Here is a 19872-nt window from a genome sequence, read left to right as displayed (position 1 = left end):
AATTCCAGAGTACATTTTTAAAATTCAGCACAATTAGTGATGCACTAAGGGATCATTCACTAGATGGTTGGGACATGATCTTTTGGTATCTTCAGTCCAAAATGTACTTCTCAGCTTCTCTCTTTTATGAATTTTTATGTGTATTTTAATTGAAAATTGGAAGAGGTTGAATCAGGTCTAGGTATATTGCCATCACATCCTTTCTAACTTTTAACTGTAACTTGAAAATTCCATTACTTGTTTGTAATGATAGAAATCAATGAGCTGTTAAGGTTTGCCTAAAGCTTCTTATCAAACTGGGCTTTAAGTTTTATTGGAATATAAATCTTTGACTCAATTTCCTCAGATATGTATACCTCTAATATATTTATAACATGTATATTTAATACATATGTAACATATCATACATAGAATAAATACTTAAACCTTTATTGAATAAACTAGGAGCCATATTTCATTGGATTTTTTTAGATACTTTGCATATATGTGGAATGTTTTGTACATTTATTTCAATAAAGTCTCTTCCTTAATGTTATTTGCCAAAACAACAGATCCCTAGAGCAGGAATCCTGTTATTCCAAGGAACCAATATGCACGTGGGGCAAGATGAATAACATTTCATTTGCAATAATATGCTGAAGAGTATTCATACCAAACTTCACATCAGATTGTATAGCTGTGATTCCCCATTTAATAAGTTTTTATTACCAAATAAAATTATCTTAGGGTAAGGCACTAATTTATACATATGTAAATAGTGTGGTATCTTTTGAAAAGGTTTTCTCAACTGTTCCTTCAGTGTAGAGGTTTCTAATATCATTTCGTGTAATAAATTCTGAGTGACACTAAGGAGTGTGGATGGGAAAGAAGGAATACACAAGTACACCACAGATACTTTTCTTCCCTTCCTGTCTTGGTTTTGGAATCAGACTCAACACAGTTATTATCACAATGGATTTGTAATGCTAGTATACTTCATGGTTCTTGATTTTTTTCCTAAATATTTGCATAAAAAGCCATGGCTGTTATAAAGGACTTTATGTAATTCAGCCTGTTGATCATAACTTTTCCCTTTAATGTTTTGTATTTTTGATGTTTGAATTAGTTTTCCATGTTCAATTTAACTTGCGGCTTTACTAAAGCATATAATTAAAAAGAAACTTTTAACGTTCTGAAATAGAGAAAATTTTCCTCATTTTAGTATAAGCCTATTTAACTACTTTCATTTTTTCTACATTCAAGACTTTTTAATGTTTCAAGAAATTATCATATTCAAAGTCACAGAGAATATTTGCCCTTGACTGTGTATGTGAATCTAACATCAGTTTAGAAATTTGAAGCCATGCGTATATATATTATGCTTCCATAATGTATGTATGGCAACTTTACTATATGTGGCAGATAAAGTTCAGAGATGTATTTACAGTGGCAGAAATGTGATACTGAGACTACAGTAGCAAACTGACCTTTGCCATTTTGCTGGTGAGGATTCTGACATCTACAGCAAGCATGCCCTCTTGAAAATGGGCAGGTTTTCCAATTTGGTTTTCTCTGTAGAATCTAACTAGGATTAATCAGATAAATGGGCAGAGACAGGTATCATCATTTTTTCAGAACAGAATTCAGGGTACTGTGGTTAAAACTGCAAGCAGTTTCATTTTGTTTGGTCATGCATACAATTTTTCTTCCTTTCTAACGTCTCCTTTTCGAAGTCTTATCTTTCATAATTAAATTTATCTTTCATAATTAAATTTATGACCAAATTGGGACTGAGGATAGCTTTATTATAATTAATTATGTTGAAACAGCTTCATTTTCCTTTTTCTTTAACAAGACCTTTCTATAACACACATAAAATTCACAACGTTTGATTCCTTTGCTTTGAACTGATAGTGATCTCATTGTATAGTTGCAAATATGGAGGGAAAACTTCTTTTTTTACTAAAATAAAAAATATCAATGAGATAATAAACTGAAAAGTAATTTTGGTTTCACATTTCTAATGCTTATTGGACATTTATTCCTAGGGGATCACCTCACCACTCAAATTCATTTTGTCTACTATCTCACTTTTCATCTTACTTCATCCCCTAGTAAACTTCAAGCTACTTAAGGGAAGAGACTGTACCTTATGTATCTTTTTATCCCTGGTGTCTAGCTGGTACATAGTAAGGGCTCAATGAATATTCTTGAATGAATAAACTTGCCTCTTCTCTTGGATTACTAACTTAAGTTTATCATACTGTCATTTTCTCAGACTTCAGAACTCTATATAACCTTTGATTCCTAAATTCAATCAGTTCTGAAATTGTATATATTCCAAATGAATGATATTTTTCAAATATAACTCTTTGCCCGTACCCACTGCTATTTCACCAGTTCAAGATTTTTTTGCTTCTTTTATCCTAATGGATTAGTTTTATGTCTTCCGCAATTTCAATCTCTCTTACTCTCAATATGTTCTAAACGCTACTGCAAGATACAATATTCCAAAAGTACAGAATACGCCATGTAACTTTGTTAGGTGGACATTTTTAAGCCTATTTAGTCTCTATAGAATAAAATTCAACCCACTTCGTGTTCAAAGATCTCTATAATGTGATCTCAATCTCCTGTAATCTCTAGGTCTTCTTAGTAAGGGACCTAGAGACTATTATTCTTCCCACCTCTCTGCAATTTGTATATGACTCATGTGGTTTGGGGAATCAGAGAATGACCTTCTTCAAGTTTAAATCTGACTTTGTTTTTTTTTTTAACATTATTCAGGTTAATTTTATACCATCTGGTATTAGGTCCTGCCACATTAATTCTCATCTTCTGAAATACATGTACAAGAAGTCATTCATTAAAAAAAAAAAAAAAAACAGGTTTTTTTTTTTGCACTATGACTGCAAATTTTCTGTTTGATATAATCACTGTTGCATTAGGCTCTCTTTAATTCACTGGGAAAACTGCAGTTTCACTATCAGTTAAAGTTGCTTTATAAAGTTGTTAAAAACGTGCAGGTTTACATGACTCAAATTTCTTAAATCGTCCTTCACGTAATTTGAAACTCATTGCCTTCATCAGAGCCTCTCTCTCTTTTACCTTCTTCAGATCTTCAAAGATGTTCAAAACCTCTGCTAAAACAACAGTTCTTCAGGGAATCTTACATGGATTGTCTTTATGAATCCACTACACAAGATGTTTCTCTAATTCTTCAAATATATTATGTTGTCTTGAGAAACATGGTGAATCTTTATGGAAAAAACACTATGACAGTTTTCTTTTTTGCTTCTCACACATAGCAAAATAACATTAACACTAGATGTCCACGTAGTATTCCATAGTGTATATAAACCACAATTTCTTTATCCATTCATCAGTTGATGGACATTTAGGCTCTTTCCATAATTTGGCTATTGTTGAGAGTGCTGCTATGAACATTGGGGTACAAGTGCCCCTATGCATCAGTACTCCTGTGTCCCTTGGATAAATTCCTAGCAGTGCTATTGCTGGGTCATAGGGTAGGTCTATTTTTAATTTTCTGAGGAACCTCCACACTGCTTTCCAGAGCGGCTGCACCAATTTGCATTCCCACCAACTAGAAACTTAACAGGAACCCATGGGGGAGGGGAAGGAAAAAAAAAAAAAAAGAGGTTAGAGTGGGAGAGAGCCAAAGCATAAGAGACTGTTGAGAACTGAGAGCAAACTGAGGGTTGATGGGGGGTGGGAGGGAGGAGAGGGTGGGTGATGGGTATTGAGGAGGGCACCTTTTGGGATGAGCACTGGGTGTTGTATGGAAACCAATTTGACAATAAATTTCATATAAAAAAAAAAACACTAGATGTCCATGGGAGAGTTTATACCTTTTATATTGTTTATTATTTATTTATTTTTATTCTCTATATTTATTCCTGTAAATATTCTGTATCACTTCCAAATTTTCTTCTAAGCTTGAAGTTTTTTTTAGGTCTCATACATTTCTCTGTTTTTGAAAACTCAGAGACTTTTTCACCTTCTTGGAAGATGTTGTCACTCAATAGTGTGGGGAAGATGATACGATGATTCATTGTGTGTTAACCATTAAGACCATGAAAAGTGATCCTACCTAGGAATTAAAGTAGTCACAACTGCTTCTCTGTATATGCAACTTCATTATAGCAGGACTTTCAATTCAGCTTTCAAATTCTGAGTAAAATTTTGCAAGTTATTATATTAAATATTTAGGTAGTGATAGTAAATATTAGGTAGATAGGTCAGAGAGCGAGTAATTTCAAGCTACACATCTTCACCATTTAGTCATCATACTCTTTTTTTTAATTAAAATTTTTTTTTTTAGGTATCATACTCTTAACTGTGTCTTCTACTTGAAATCTCTGTCCCAATAGTCTCCTTCCCATTGTGTTTCATAAGAACAAAATCCACTTGATTTTATGGTCATGTGCCATTGGCTATATTGAATATCTTTGTTTCCTCCTAGCTGGAAGAGAATACTTTTATTTGAATTGTCCTAGCTTATTAATTAAGTAAGTAAGTAAATATTATATGGTATTTGCTAATCATGACCAACTTCAGGCTACCAACATGTCGTTGAACAGAATGGTAAAAACATACACACACAATTCATCTCTGTGGAAACAATGCAGTTCAGCAAATGCTACAAATCAAGGCAGCCTTTTCCCCCATAAAGCCAGTTTACAAGCAAACCTAAGTTCAAATTTTATATATATATATAGTTGTTTAGTATGATATATAGTGATACCTAACAAAGAGAACAGGAAAACAGGAAAGAGGGAGGAAATACAAAGTGGCAAAATTGAATTTTAAATGTGGCCATAAGGGAAGACCTTCTTGAGTAGGATAACAGCCTACAGAGTGAGGGAAAAGGTGGTGGAGATCATTCCAGACAAGGTATTTGTAAGAAGCCTGTGAAATGGTAGTATGTCGGCTGTGTTGGAGAAATAGTGAGAAAGAAAGACATAGTTGGAGCAGAGAGGAAGCAATGAGAAGGTTGAAGATAAGGTAACAGATTTAAGGTGGGGGGGGGGGACTTAATGGGCCATAGTAGAGCTTTAAAGGCTATAATAGTAACTTTTATTTACTCTGAATGACTAGGGCAGCCATTGCACCATTTTTTTTTTTTAAACAGAGGATTGACATTCACTAAGTACTTGTGAGAAATGGATTGACATGAGGCAAAAGCTAGGAGAACAGTAAGTAGGGTGTGCATTCAGGCGAGATATCATGGTGGCTGGGACCAAACTGACAGAAGTGCAAATATAAGAATTGGTCTGTTTTCATATTTTATATATATTTTAAATTTTTTATATATTTTGAAGATAGATTTTGGCAGGATTTTTCAATGGATTGTCTGTTAGGTGGGGAAAAAGAGAGTGATAAACTATAGCTCCAAATGTTTGGGAATGAGCAAATGGAAGAATGAAATGGAAAAGGTTTTAAGAATAACATATGTTGTGGAAAGGTGGATATCAGGCATGTTGGGAGCTCAAATTTGGACATGTCAAGCATCATATACAAAAACCTGGTTGGAGTGAGTTGAAGAAAGAATTGGAAATGAAAAATTCTGAAAAGGTGAGCAAAAAAATACAGAGGTAGCTATAGGAGGAAGCTGGAACAATTGAGGGTACTATTCTAGGACAGGAGAAATAATAGCATATTTGCACACTGATGAGAATGATCCAATAGAAAGGAAAAATTGACGTTACTAGATGATTAGGAGATAATTCCTCAAGAGATACCCTCTGATAGATGAGAAGGGATGGAGACTTGGGGGGAAATGGAGAGACTGGCCACAGCTAAGGGCTGGGAGGGTTCATTGATAATAACAGGAGGAAAGGCAAAATATGTGGGCATTGATTCTCATGGATGAATAGATACAGTGGTGAGGACTTGAGGACATTTTCTTCCCACTATTTCATTTTTCTCTTGTAAATAGAAACCATATTAATGCGCTGAGAATAAGGATGGGGAATAGTTTTCAAGGGAGGAAGTGAAGATATGAAATAGTCATCTTGAAGTGTGGAAGCCTACATGGTCGAGGAACAGTACTATACTTATGGGCAACAGTGAGAAACCTCTTGATTTAATGGTCATAAATTTGAAGGGAGGCTAGTCAGTGAGAGTTTGTGTTTTCACCTGTCCTATCTAGTTGTGTGGGTGCAAATAGAGAGCAGGTGGATATAGTAATATTGGGAGAATATTTCCTTTGTGAATATTGCAGCATTTGAAGTTTATTCTTAGAGCAATAACTGTGGAAGGGCTTTTCAAGAGGATGTATAGTACATTTAGAGTTGGATATGATATATAGAGTCTTCCTAAAGAAAACTATGAATGTTTTGATCATGAGAAAAAGTAATTGTGCTGATCATGGGAGCTTTTTACAAGCAATGGCCATTTTATCCCTGAAGTGTTGTAAGCAGTTTATTCCTCCTTCTGCTTTTGGATTTGGACAGATATTGTTTTCTCTTTGGTTGGCTTTATCTCAGTTCATTACTTTCAGTTTACATTTTATAAAACCAGAAAGTGGTTTAATACAGTGTTATGTATTTCTATGGTGCTACAATTCAGTGGCAGTATTTTGTTCATGTAGCTCCATGTTATATCCCGTTGAGATATGGGCTTAATCCAAAAAAAATTGTTTGCTCAAGACTGTGACTTCAAGTCTTCTCATTTGCTACTACTCAATAAAAAGTTCCTATTTCATTTAAAGAAATAATATGTATTAAAATACAAAATAGGCCAATAAATAAACATTTAGTGTGATCACAAATGGTTGAAGCCACAGATTTTAGCTTATCAAGGAGTTATAATGTCATATTATTTAAAATTCAGAAGTAACACTGCAAATTTGCACAATTAACATGCGCATTTGAACTAGGCAATATTTCAGACAGATCGCCACAAATAAGACAACCCAACTATCCAGTTATTTTTCTTATCTCACAGGGATAGGCTTAAACCAGTGTGATTTCAGCTGATCTATTTTATCTTTTTTAATAGAATTCACTATTTAGTAAGTGATGGGCTTTACTTTCTGTAGTGATTATTTACCGTCATTACTCAGAAGGATACTTAATTACTCAAAGAGGCTGAAAATGCTCTGCTTTTATTTTTCTATGTATTTATGCAACATTTGTTTAGAACATGCAATATTCAAATATCAGTGGTGTGGGACATCAAAATCAGACTGCTTTCAAAATATGGTAAAAATTTGTTAGAGAAATACTATCACAGAAACAACCCAAGGGAGTAAACCAAGGGAGTGGAATGCTGAATGTGGAAGAGGTTCAGAACTGGAATGCTGGTGTTGAGTGAGCATGGTTGTTTGTTTAAAATTACATCACAGAAGCATGTTTTTAGTACAAGGGCTTATTCCAAGCTCACTAGATTTCCTCCCTATATCTTGTCTCAATGTCATACATTTGTTATCAGTTGCTAATTAGACCAGTTTGGATCCCATGTAATTTAATTTCCACAAACTCTAAACACGTGAAATAGCCCTAGGAGAAAAACTGTAATTAATTTGAAGGTGACTACCCTGAATCTACATGTATTGACACACATGAATTGAAATATTCTCAATAAATTGGGATCTCTGGAAATTGAAATCTTTTCTGAGTATTATTTAATTAAGCATTATCCTTCAGACTGATTGTGTTGTTTTTGCCCTCTCTTGTTCTAGTCCACTACCTGATGCAAAAGTGATTGTTCTTAAATTCCAATCTGATCTTGTTACTCCCAACTCAAAATTCTGCACTGATTTCCCAAGAAAAGTTCCAAATGTGTTAGGCTAATTTCAAAGAACCCTTAAAATATAAATATTCTTAACCTTTCTAGCTTCATTTCTTATGCAGTTTTCAATTAATTCATGCTTTCTTCCATCTCTGGCCCTTTACATATGGTACCATCACTCCATCATTCTATGGTAGAATATTTTTGTTATGTCGTATCTCACCACCATTATTACTACCACTAGTAACACACACACACACACACACACACACACACACACACACCATCAGAATAACTTCTTATTTTCATTAATAATTTAACATCTCTCAGAAACCTTTCTTGACCTGTCAGTTTAGTTTGGCTCCATACTCCAAATATTTTCCCATTGTACTCTGTTCATCCATTTTTTTCACTGCATTGGAAATTCACTTTTATGCACCTCTTTCCCTTACTAGATTTCCATTTAGTGATTCTTGTGATGAATATCATGACTAATTTTATGTGTCAACTTGCCTAGGCCAAGGTGCCCAGACATTTGGCAAAAATTATTCTGCATGTTTCTGTGGAGATATGTTTTGGATGAGATTAACATTTAAATTGTTGGACTTCAAGTAAGGCAGATACGTGGGTGGGTCTTCTCCAATCAGAAGAAAGCCTTAATAGAATAAAGACTATCTTCCTCTGAGCAAGAAGGAATTTTTCCAGTAGAATTCTTTTGGATTTTAATGGCAGTTCCTCCCTGAGTCTCTAGCCTGACAACTGACCCCACAAATTTTGGACTTACTAACTTTCCACAATCATGTAAGCCAATTCCTGAAAATCTCTCTCTCAGCACACACACACACACACACACACACACACACACACACATCCTGTTGGTTCTGTTTCTCTAGATGAACCATGAGTAACACAATCAGTAGTATGCTTTCTTCCTTTTTGTATTCTCATTTGCATAATACCTAGAACCAAGTAGGCATTCAATACTGGTTGAGTAGAAGAATGAATATTTTGTCTAATACATTGTAGACACTATATAATGACAAATTTAAAAAGAAATCAGGCACAGATATTCCTTCATATGGATGATAAAACCTACATAACTGTTAGTAATATGAGATAGAAGAAAGTGTTACAAGGAGAGATTTGTAATACAACATTGGCAGTGGTCAAGAGTGTGAATATGCTTAGAGAAAGACTGCCCCTATAGGATCTTAGAGCACTTTTATAGCAGAGGTCAAGAGGAAGCTGATGTGCTTAGAGCAGAATTATTCCTTTGAAGATCTCCATTTCTGGATATCTCCAGAATGCCTGCAGAGCTTAAGTAACATGTTTTTCTTCTGCAGCCATTATTCCTCCATCAGCAAAATCAAATGTAAGCCTCAGAATTCTATGTACCTGAGAAAACCCTACTGTTTCTGTCACCCCAACACTCACAGCCTTAACAAAACTATCTTCCTTAGGACCGTTGGAATTATTTCCTCATATTCTTGTCCATTCTCATTTTACCACCCACAAATAGCTAAGACTCTTATTATCCTTTATTCTGTAGGCTTTAATCTCCATTTAGCTTTTAAACTTTGTTTTTTCTCCATCTCCTATTCCCTCCTTGCCTCCAAAATCTTCCATTGATTCCTCTCTCCTATTTTAAACTTTCCCCCCCGAATGTCCCTTAATCTTCTTGATGCACGGAAAACTTACTTCTTTCTAGTGTTTCTTTTCCCTGAGTCATTTGTTTAAATGAAAGATTTTATTGGCATCACACCCTTATTTACACCATGACAGTTTCCTTGCTTTTAGAAAGCTAAACTTTAAGCTAAGATTCCATACAATAATTTTTAAAATACCAGCACTCACTTTAAAGTGACAATTTGTGTATTATTCAGGATAGGCTAGAATGTGCTGCAGTAACAAACAATGCCCAAATATTAGTGGCTTAATATAACAAAGATTTATATCTTTTGCACTCTACATGATACTTGAAGGTTAAATGAAGGTTCTGCTCTATGATATCCTTACTCAGGAATACAGAATAATGGAAAATTCACCATCCATAATGTCATTAGTTACTAAGGAAGTCAAAGGAAACAGGGTAGATCATATGCTGGCACTTAACTCTTTCTCCATGGTAGTAACTCACAACAATTCCATACACATTTCATTGACCAGAGCAAGTCACAAAACCACATCTAATTTCATGGAAACTAGGAAATGAAATCCTACCACGGATCATAAGGAGGGGAACCAGAAATGTCTCTGAAAAGCACCAATATTTCCTACAGGTCTTAAAGCAGGGTAGATAATATCATGGCATACAAGATGATAGCTAACTATACTTTAAATTAATTTTTTAAACCATGCTTTAAATTTAACCTTAACATTACCTGGGATCCCATTTGGAAAATATTATGATGATGAATTCTATTCTAAAAATAATTCATAAACCACATAAATAAAACCATATATTCAGCATATAATATGTATTTAAAAAGCCATTTCTTTGTTTCAATTTCCATATGTAGATATAAATCTCAAATATTTATATGCTGAATTTATTTCTACATAAATAAAACCTAGAAGATCCTGAAACATATATTAAACAATTTTGCATAGTTTTCTTTTTTGTTAATACATTTTTTAAGTCAATGAATACAAGTAATCGATTTCTAATTATATGTGAAAGAAAAGGAACATCATGTTCTTGAATATAAACTTTCAAAATGAGTTTATCAAAATATAAATAGATATTAAATCAGGGACTGCATTTTTATCTGAACATAAGTAAATACAATAACCTTAAACTGATGAATCCAAATATTTACTTAACTTTTATTCAATTTATGTTCTTCCCAAAAATAAACTAGAGAGAATATGTACTTTAAGTTTGTTCTTAAAGCCTGCTTATATAACCATTATTCATATAATGTCACAGGCTGAACACAAATTCACTAAGAGATCACTAAGTCTTTTTATTCCAAGATAAGAATATTATACATTATGAATATTATTCAAGTTTATAGTGGCTCTCATCTGTTTTGGGCCTGATTATCAGAAATGTAAGAGAGACATGGGCTTGTTCAATTCTGTCTTTGCTCATTAACCCTATAAAAATATGCATTCATTCTACAACTATGTTCTTCTCAGGACTCTATAGTTGGTGTTGAAGGAGTCAACAAATTAAGGAAATGTAAATAAGTAAGTTATATAGCATATTAGAAGGTAATATGCACTATGGAGACAAATGAATTAAGGAGTGGGAGTCAGGCAAGCCAACTGGAAGTGCCATATTGAATGGAGGGTCTGAAATCTCAGTAGGTCATTGATGCAGCTCTCCAATTGTTATGTTCTTTCCACTTCAACATACATTGTGTCTATTTTAGTCATTATGAAAATTTCATTTTTGAGTTGGCTTGTTTCACCACAAAGTCTTACTAAAATAAAAGGGAACTTTCTCATAAAAGAAAAGAAAGAATAGCATTAAAATAGGTTACTCAACAAAAACTATTTATAGTAAATTTATATAGTAAGCTGCTAGTGTAGTTTTAGTTGCTAAATGACTATGCTGAGTCTTATAATCTTTTATTTGGTAAAATGTTAATAATAATTTTTCTTAGGGGAAGAATATAGTAAAATTTTACTTGATTTATAAAATACTTGATAATGCAGTAGAGATTGGACTTATGCTATATTATAAGTGGGGACACCTTTAAATAATTTGAGTAGTGTTTAGGTACTCACTACTGGTTTTATATTCTCCTTTTATATCTGTGTTAAGCTCCTTTTTCAATTTCCTTCTCAACAGTATGATTGTGAATACAGTTTGAGCACATAGTATTTAAATATATAAAGTTGAGGTATCATCATATACCACAGATCACAGACAAATTTAAATTTGGCCTTTAGGAAAATATAATTAGAGAATAAATTTCCCAAAATTATTTTTAATAAGAACTCTATCCTTGCTCTCTCTCTCTCTGTCCCTCTCCCTCTGCCTCTCTGTGTCTTCAAAAAAAATTTTTTTAAGCTTTGGCTCTCTGACTCCATCAGCAACCATTTTTACAATTTTTATTTTTTTACAGTAAAGTTTTCTTGTAAGCTTCAGAAATGACAACTATTAAATTATAACTCCTTAATTTAATCTACCCTTTGCTCTTTCCTTAAAATGTATCTTCATTGATGAGTCACATTCTCTTATTCCTTTCAACCTATGAATCATTACATCATTTCTGTGGTATAATTACCTGTGCTGCCTTCATTTAGTTACTGGAAGAGGCATTATATAAAGTTAGTGAATTTCTCTTGGAAATGATAACTTGGATTATGTCCATTTAATAATACAACTTCTTGGATATTTTCTCTTATTATATTATTACATCAAAAGAGAATGCATCGACTATTTTAAACCATTATCCAAACTAACCATAATTATAATTGCTTTTATTTACCACAGCATTTTTGGCTGAGCATTCACAAAGACTTCAGAATTAGATTTTAAACACCATACACAGACAAAGTAATACAGCAATAGTATTGAGAACAAATATATTTTCTTGGGTTGGATTAATCTTTTGTTTTGTTTTGTTTTGTTTTGTTTTGTTTTTTAATTGGGTGCTCAAGGAAACTGGATAATAATCATTGGCATAAGTTGTGGTTTGATAAAACATCTAGCATACTTTTTATTTTTTTTATTATTTTTTAATGTTGATTTTTGATAGAGAGGGACAGAGTGTGAGCAGCGGAGGGGCAGAGAGAGAGAAAGGGAAACACAGAATTCAAAGCAGCCACCAGGCTCTGAGCTGTCAGCACAGAGCCCAACGCAGGGCTCAAACTCACAAACTGCGAGATCATGACCTGAACTGCAGTCAGATGCTTAACCGACTGAGGCACCCAGGTGACCCTTTCTAGTGTACTTTTAGCTTCAATTTAGATTAAGATGAAAAAAATGGAGACAATATAAAAAAAATTCATTCTGAATCCTTCCAGAGAGATTATATCCTTGATTGTAGGTTTAGCTAACTAAGAAGTCTATTGTGTCCTAGTATTATGTCCTTGTATCTTCTTACAGTGTAGTCTAATTAGATTTGTTTCATGAATTATTTCTTGGTTAATAGAAAATTAATTGAAGCAGAAATATATTGCCTTTTGTTAACATGACATTGTTTTCATTTCTTATAAATGCAAGCACACAGGCTTTCAATGAACTTGGCTTTGAAAATCATTATTACAAATTTGGAAACAGTGTTCTTAAATTAAGATGTGATAATGTGATAAATTACTTTGTCTTCCTTATTGAAAAATATTTGGACATTGAATCTGGCATTCTAAATGATAGGATAAAAACTGGATATGTTTGAAGGAAAAATCAAATCTTTCCTTTAGTTGTAATGATGTCTGCATTGTGATATTGTGATCTGGAACACAGGATTGGGGATCAAAGTCTTCCATGGTTAACATTCTTTTTGATCACTCAATTGTAAGGGAACTTGAGTAATGTATTTAATTTGTGGTACCTCAGTTTCCATATCTATAAAATGGTAATAATAGCTATTAAATAACAAAATTCAGCTGAGTATATTTGAAAATGTAATTGGCTATGTTTAGCCATTGGTGAATCTATTGCAATAGAAATAGAAAAGAACTTCCACTGAGCTCTAGAAAAGGAAAGACTTTGAAAGGTGGAAAGAGGATGGAAAATGGAACTTCTTAGCAAACAATGCATTGTTTCAGGCAAGGTCACTTTCCCCTTAGGGAATGGAAGGGGCCTAAAGGTCTAACTTTCTCCTTAGTGTTACCCAGGTAATGCCATGTTGACTGGATAAAGGTTACATTCCTAAGGGGTAGAAACTGCAGTTAGGTTAAGTATTAAGTTTTGGTTTGCTAATGTGGTGTTTAGCACAAATGACTCCAATTTGGGATTGCGGTCTTCTTTTTAACATAGTAGGCTAGTAGACATCAGGTTTTAGCTTGATTTTGAATGTAAGAGACTAGGAACAAAAAAGGACAATGCTTTGTCAAGAAAGTGCTTCCCAGGGGTGCCTGGGTGGTTCAGTCAGTTGAGCATCCAACTTCAGCTCAGGTCATGATCTCATGGTTTGTGAGTTCAAGCCGCACATCAGGCTCAGAGCCTGGAGCCTGCTTTGGATTCTGTGTCTCCCTCTCTTTCTGTCTGTTCCCCACTTACACTCTGTCTTTCACTCTCTCTCAAAAATAAATAAACATTAAAAAAAAGTAAAAAAAAATAAAATAAAAATAAAGTGTTTCCCAAATTAGAGAAAAAAGACTGAGAGTTAAGTGGACATTCATTTGAAAAAGCTAGCAAATGAACAATGAAATAAGCCTGTAAATTAAAAGGAAGAGTTAATATTGATAAAATCAGAAATCAAGCAGAAAAATGCAATAACAATAGAAAACAATAAAAATCAAGACTTCATTAACAACGCCAATAAAGTGACAAAAGATTTTTTGCACTTTTGCATTAAAAATTAAATGTAAAAAGAGCAATAACTGCAGATAGGAATTAGCGCTGTAAAATAATTCTAGTTCATATTTATTTTTATTTTATTTATTTTTTTTAATTTTTTTTCAACGTTTATTTATTTTTGGGACAGAGAGAGACAGAGCATGAACGGGGGAGGGGCAGAGAGAGAGGGAGACACAGAATCGGAAACAGGCTCCAGGCTCTGAGCCATCAGCCCAGAGCCCAACGCGGGGCTCGAACTCACGGACCGCGAGATCGTGACCTGGCTGAAGTCGGGCGCTTAACCGACTGCGCCACCCAGGCGCCCCTCTAGTTCATATTTATAGTAACATTTTAGAAAGCTGGATGAAGTAGATGCGATAGGAAAAATCTGAATATTGAACCCAACATAAAAAGATAACATATTAGTATTAATTATGGTAGAATTATTTTACTTTTTCTTTTCAAATTTTTATTTAAATTCTGTTAAGTTCACATGCTATATGGAATATTGGTTTCAAGAGCAGAATTCAATGATTCATCATTTACATGCAACATCCAGTGCTCACCATAACAAGTGCCTTCTTAATACCTATCCATCTAGCCCATCTCCTTCCATCAACTCTCAATTTGTTCTCTATCTTTAAGAGTTTCTTATGTTTGTTACTCTCTCTCTCTCTCTTTTCTTTTCTCCCCCTCCCCAAGTTCATCTGTTTTGATTCTTAAATTTTACATGTAAGTGAAATCATATATTCGTCTTTCTCTGACTGACTTATTTTGCTTAGCATAATACAGTCTACCTTCATCCACATAATCGATAATCGCAAATGGCAAGATTTCATTCTTACTGATGGCTGACTAATATTCCATTATATATATATATAGTGCAATTGCTGGATGGTAGGGTAGTTCTATTTTTAGCTTTTTGAGGAACCTCCATACTGTTCTCCAGGGTGACTGCATCAGTTTGTATTCCCTCATAGTGGAAGAGGGTTCCCCTTTCTCCACATCCTCGCCAATACCTGTTTCTTGTGCTGTTAATTTTAGCCATTTTGACATTTTGTGAGGTGGTGTCTCATTGTGGTTTTGATTTGTATTTCCCTAATGAGGAGTGATGTTGAGCATCTTTTCATGTCAGCCATCTGGATGTCTTCTTTGGAAAAGTGTTCTCTATCCTTAGGAGTCTCTTAAATGGATTTCTTAGATGGATTATTTGTTTTTTTTTGGGTGTTCAGTCTGATAAATTATTTGTAGATTTTGGATACTACCCCTTTATCCAATATGCTATTTGCAACTACCTTCTCCTATTCCATCGGTTGCCTTTTAGTTTTGTTGATTATTTTCTTCACTCTTCAGAAGCTTTTTACCTTGATGAAGTCCTAGTAGTTCATGTTTGCTTTTGTTTCCCTTGCCTCTGGAGACTTGTCAAGTAAGAAGTTGTGACCAAGGTCAAAGAGGTTGCTGCCTGTGTTCTTCTCTGGGATTTTGACAGTTTCCTGTCTCATATTTAGGTCTTTCATCCATTTGGAATTTATTTTTGTGTGTGATGTAAGAAAGTGGTCCAGGTTCATTTTTTTGCATGTTACTGTCCAGTTTAAGTATGGTGGAATTATTTTAAATTAACACACACATATCTAAAAAAAAAAAAAAACTGGCAGATCCAAATAGTTTTGAGCACACATTCCTCTTAATATCACAAAGAAATAATTATGAAATTTAAATCAGTTCATAATATTTGAGAAATCAATAATTTCCCAATGAATTTAAGATTAGTATAAATTTGATATAAAAAGGAATTAAAGACAATTAAATTTAGCAATTTATTTGAAAAATAGCATGGCCAGTAGATGTTATTTAAAAATATTAATATTAATTTTTATCATATTAACCAAGAAAAAATTACAGTACTCTATAAATTACTGTATAGAAATTATTTGATAAAATAAAAATCTAATCCTAATAAAATTTATAAGGAACTAGGGCTAGAATGAATGTTGTTAACCTCCAAAAACTTATAGACAATGTTATATTTAAGAATATAAATTTGGAAAGTTTTATCAAAATCAAGAATAAGATCCAAGCAATCAAAAAAGAAAAACCAATGTGATGTGTAAGATATTGGAAAGGAAATGACAAAAGTCATTATTCACAATTAATATGATTGTCTACCAAAGGGGAGCCTGGGTGGCTCTGTTGGTTAAGCGTCCGCCTTCGGCTCAGGTCATGATCTCACAGTTCGTGAATTAGAGCCTCACATTCAGCTCTGTGCTGATGGTTTGGAGCCTGGAGCCTGCTTCAGATTCTGTGATTCCCTCTCTCTCTGCCCCTTCCCCTCTCACACTCTGTCTCTGTCTCTCTCAGAAATAAGTTTAAAAAATTAAAAACAATTTTTAAAAATATGGTTGCCTACCAAAAATATATGTAAGGTTCTATTTAAAAGTTATATGTACTCTTAAGAGAGTTTTTTAAGATGAATGGATATGAATTTAAAATTACTGAAAATATAGATCCCTTTACTTCAGTGAAAGCCAATTAGAAAATTTAATTTAAAAAGATATCCTTCAAAATACTCAATAAGACAGTGAAATTTGTTATAAATGCTTCAAACAATGTTCAAGATTTCCCCAAAACTGAAGATGTCCTGAAAGATCTGAATAACTATATATTGGCCCCATTCACAAATAAGAACACTCAATATTGTAAAGATATAAATTCTCTTCACATTTTAAATTTAGTTCAATATTAGTTTAAGTCACACTAAGATTTCTAAATTGACAATTTAATTTCACAGTTCAAATGGAAGGGGAAAATGCAAAAGAATAAATATGACATCTTGTAAAAAAAAAATAAGAACAATGAGGAATGTCTTGCCCTATGAGATCAATACATTCTCCAAAGCTTTATTAGAGAATAAATAAACAAAGAAGAGTAGAGCTCAAAACAAATTCATGTATAATGGAAATCGCATATAATGCATATTGTATGTGAAATGAGTCAGGAAAGGTAGATTACTCAATAAATAGCTGAATTTCATTACTTGATATTTATATGAAAAAGAGCAAAACTAATAATGCAACAAACTAAATGATAATTTGCAAATTAATCTAACATTTTATTAAAAAAATACCATGACCAAATAGGCCTTACTTTAAGAAAATAAGGATAGTGGAAATCCTTAATAATTAATCCTTCACATTAACAACACTAAAATCACATTATCATATAAGTTTGTTTATTACTTTATGGAAGTAACTGGATAATACAGGCCCCAGCGAACAGAAAATACACATAATAAATGAATAAATATATTAATTAAATGTTTAAAGTAACATTTTCAAACCATAAAATTATTAGATTAAAACACAGTAAAGTGTCATAAATTTGTGTTTCTCCTACAAATTTAGTACCATATAGTTTTTCTTTGCCTTTGCGATAGGAGAAAACAATATCAGATTTTAATCATCCAGTTCTTAAACCAGCTTCTACAAATGTCACATGTTATTGGGACACAATGCTGGCAGTATTTTTTAATCCCTTTTGTTCCTGCTAATAGAAAGTGAAAACTATACACTAATCACTTTAGCTATATTGATGCATAAGAAATAATCAGAATTTTATGCAATCATTCTGAGAGTAGTATGAATGACTATTACCTCCCCTTTCCAAAAAACATTTTTCCAATTTAATATCTATTAAAAATGACAGATAGAAGAATTGTGAATAATGAATTTTAAAAACAATACTTTGAATGGGAACATGAAAGATCAGCATAAAGTACCTCAAATTCAGAATAGAGTTAATATATTTGGGTTCAACTCTTGGAGATGCAGTTGTGTATGTATGACATTAGACCAGATGTCTAATCAGGTTTATATATGGTTATATATGATGTTTATATGGCTACCTATCTAGTGTTAGCATCTCCTTCCTAGATGTAAAAATGTTTGCTTATATAATTGTAGCACTGGCCAAGAGAATCTTATGTAAATTAAAGAATAAGCAAGCCACTATGAATATTTAGCCAGCAAAATTATATTTGTTCTAATGTCTGAAACTTTTGTTTTTCAAGGTTCTGTTTTTGTGGAGTTAATTTATCTACTTCCAGAATTCTAGTTGCCAGAAGTCTAAGACATTTCTTTGTGGAACATAGATATATAAAGTTTCTAATCTGAGACTACAAGCATGAAAAAGATTAATATTCCTCTAAAGATTTCCAATTAACTAAGCAACATAATTCACATACAGTCCACTGTTAACTTGTGAATTATTAAATATCATATTTAGGGTAATTTGAAAAAGATGAAAATTATTTTTGTCATGTTTATGGTATCTGAGAAAAATTATCATATCTCAAAGCAGATGAATGGGACTCAACTGGTTTAACCAATTTAATCAGGAGTTCTAAAAAAATTTAAAAACAAGACTAGCTAATTGAATGAAAAGAATGATGTCATGTCCAGTTCCCTGTTCATGAATAAAGTTTTAGCCTTGAACTTCTTCTTTGATATATTTGTGACAAAGAACACTCAGCCCAAAAACAAACAAACAAAAAAGACTAGGTAACATTATATGATCTTTCATCTGAACATTGAATTTTATTTTCATACTCTAATAGATATATGCAGGTGATAGAACCATCACCACCATAATTTGATCTATTAAAAATAAATTGAAAAATGTGAAAATATTTGTAACATATTACAAAGTATTATTATCAATATTAAAAAGCTTTTACTAATAAGTGAAATATGCAGTAAAAGTTTAGATATAGGAGGCTGGGTGCAGAGAGTCTGGGGCTGTGGCCAGGCGTGGCTCTGCTGGCAGGCGGCCACAGCTGCAAGGAGCTCAGTGTGGCCCCAGCCCCTCCATGACTGCTTGGACACAGGTTTAACTTTTTTATTCAGCAAAAATGTGGATTCAGAAAAGCACCCAGGAAGGTTGAACCTAGAAGATCACCGGAACAAGTGGTGAAACATGCAAGAGAAGTGCTTTGATTCCTCCTGTAGAAGAAACAGTCTTTTATCCTTCTCCCTGTCCTATAAGGACCCTTGTAAAGCCCTTGTTTTTCACTGTTGGGTTTACACGGTGTGCATTTGGATCAGCTGTCATTTGGCCATATGAATCACTGAAATCCAGGGTCCAGAGTTATTTTGATGGTATAAAATCTGGTTGGTTGGACAGCATAAGACCACAAAAGGAAGGAGACTTCAGGAAGGAGATTAACAAGTGCTGGAATAACCTAAGTGGTGACCAGCAGACTGTGACAGGTTTGTGTTAGCTTACACCTTTTAGTCATTCAAGGGAAGAGAAATCAAACCAAAAGGTATCAGAGCTGCAAATGTTTTGTATTCCGTTTATGGAGAGTACCTTCTCTACAGCAGACAGTGATCAGATATTTCACATCCAACTCAGCCTCAAGGGTCCTTTGTTCTCCAATGTTGCTGTCAATATTCAGTCATTTCTCCTTGTTTCACATGGCAGCAAATATGTATGTTTTGTGGAGCTTCTCCTCCAGCATAGTGAACATTCTGGGTCAAGAACAGTCCATGGCAGTGTACTTATCTGCAGGCGTTATTTCCAATTTCGTCAGTTATGTGTGTAAATTCGCCACAGGAAGATATGGACCATCACTCGGTGCATCAGGAGCTATCATGACTGTCCTTGGTACTGTGTACACAAAGATC

At 33.5% G+C, this 19872-nt stretch overlaps 1 pseudogene; it reads left to right on the top strand.

The window, feature by feature from the left end:
* The first annotated feature begins 5451 nt into the window (after positions 1-5451).
* LOC121028039 (presenilins-associated rhomboid-like protein, mitochondrial) lies at positions 5452-19624 on the top strand (annotated as a pseudogene).
* The last annotated feature ends 248 nt before the right edge of the window (positions 19625-19872 follow it).

This window comes from Herpailurus yagouaroundi, unplaced genomic scaffold (genome assembly GCF_014898765.1).
Source record: "Herpailurus yagouaroundi ecotype Mexico unplaced genomic scaffold, PumYag 100, whole genome shotgun sequence".
NCBI lineage: Eukaryota > Metazoa > Chordata > Mammalia > Carnivora > Felidae > Herpailurus > Herpailurus yagouaroundi.
This window is presented reverse-complemented; position numbering and strand designations above follow the sequence as displayed.